The sequence below is a fragment of the Austrofundulus limnaeus genome, unplaced genomic scaffold, assembly GCF_001266775.1.
Source record: "Austrofundulus limnaeus strain Quisiro unplaced genomic scaffold, Austrofundulus_limnaeus-1.0 Scaffold43, whole genome shotgun sequence".
Classification (NCBI taxonomy): Eukaryota; Metazoa; Chordata; class Actinopteri; order Cyprinodontiformes; family Rivulidae; genus Austrofundulus; species Austrofundulus limnaeus.
This window is the reverse complement of record NW_013952445.1, coordinates 1,082,503-1,084,323: the sequence shown is the minus strand read 5'-3', so window position 1 is coordinate 1,084,323 and position 1,821 is coordinate 1,082,503. Positions and strand designations below refer to the sequence as shown.

General features: G+C 39.3%; 1 protein-coding gene across 1 annotated transcript in view; it reads right to left on the bottom strand.

The window, feature by feature from the left end:
• Positions 1 to 1,267, bottom strand: part of LOC106516971 (probable phosphatase phospho1) — a 5,270-nt gene extending 4,003 nt beyond the window's left edge. Inside the window, exon 1 of the mRNA XM_014007604.1 lies at positions 1,189 to 1,267. The gene's annotated coding sequence lies outside the window, so the exon portion shown is untranslated. The remainder of the gene's footprint in view (positions 1 to 1,188) is intronic.
• Positions 1,268 to 1,821: the final 554 nt, after the last annotated feature.

Genomic DNA, 1,821 nt, shown 5'->3' with positions numbered 1-1,821 from the left:
ATATATATATTTAACATAGATTTAAAAGGTTTTCAGTATTTATTTAGCCTTCATCAAACCCAAATAAAAGCTCCCCCAATGTCCTCACACTTCTGTTACATTCAGTGCACAGCTTTCCAAATACCATGTCGCTGTTTATCATTTATCATACGTACAACACCATGTGCAGTACTGTACAGATATCTTATATCATCGCTCGTTATCTCCTGCCACAGACAGGCGTGTCTGAGTGTGTGTGTGTGTGTTTGTGTGTCTGTCTGTTGGCAAAGTATTCCTGGAGGAACTATCAGGAGATAATCATTGGTTGTTCCAATTTAACTGATAAACTTTTGGAGCTATCCTAATTGAAGATGGCTGACTCAATCAACCGTCTTAGGAAAACACACAAATGGCGTCATCGTGTCAGTCAGTTTTACAGATACCGAGCTATGAATAGGTGTGGTTGAGGTTGGGAGTCTCAATTGCACATGACAGAACAAATCGCACAATTATATGAATGTARCTTTGTTTTTAGCGTTAAGAAGAAAAAGTGGGAAAACACTTCAGAAACACAAAAAGCACAGTGCTAATACCACCTGTCAATGAGCATCACTAATAAATAAAACTGACAGGTCATAATTACTGAAAAGCTGTGTCTGCTTTGAAGCCATTAAGTAAATCTTGTTGRTGATCTAGGCTCTCTGGACCAGATTCTCTCTGTTGGGGTCAAAGGTCAGGTTTTTAAATTTCATTTGTCACTAATCTGTAGGTTACAATCAGTGTATAACAACTAATATAATATATACAAGGATTACTGCGAGGGAGTATGAACCCTGCTGTGAGGACACCAACAAGAGGACTTGACTTGATGCCTGGACCCCATCCTCAGGACAGTTTTCCATGGTCTCACCAGACTGGCTCAGTTACCTAAATGTGATGTAATCCCGCAGCAGGCTGAGCCAAGTTCTGCCAGGTGAGCTTCAGAAACAGCAACTCCATAATTAACGGCGCACACTTACACTAAGACGTCTAATTTTAAAACCACTGTGCGCTATTTCTGTACAAGACTGAGGTTACCCCTGAAGTCAACTACTAAAAAGCTCTGCCTGTCAGATGCTTATTTGTCTAAAAATTAAAAAAAAAAAGTAATATAAATACATTGCCGAAAAGAGAAAATAAAACAGGAATAAGACAGAAAAACGGGCCTACCGGCGGTGGTGGTGCTCAGCAGAGGCGGCGGACGGTTAGTTGCCCGGCTCCGGTGGTAACAGCATCCCGCAGCGCCAACGCAGAGGGTGAATTCCTATTTAAAGCGGCTCCGTCAAGCGCGAGGACGTAAACGCAACTTCCGTTACAACGTTTCAAAATAAAAAACCTCGGGTGGTTTATAGTTCTACAAAATCTACTGTGCTTCATCCTGGGGTATCACATAAAGTCATTATGTTCAAATACGTAAATTTAACGTGGCTCGCGAAGAGAAAAATACAGACAAAGCTACATAATTAACCGATATAGTTTTTTTTTAAATGCTAACATTTATTTTGTAGCAACAGTACAATCACTTCCGCTTCAGGCTTCATAATCGTGTACATTTCAGATTCCATCACAGGGTACAGCATGTTCAGATGGGTGCAACAAATGCTGCACACCTTAAATGTTAATTATAAAAATAGTTTATCTCTAAATAAGTAAAAATTTCATGATTTTTGGAGTTCATTCTCTTTATTTAACCACAAAAGGGCATATGTAGTTATGCAAACCTCTGTGTTTCCTTCAAGCAGGCCTTTAAATAACAGTAATATGCTCATAATACTGTGGAATTGCTCAGTAATACATATATAT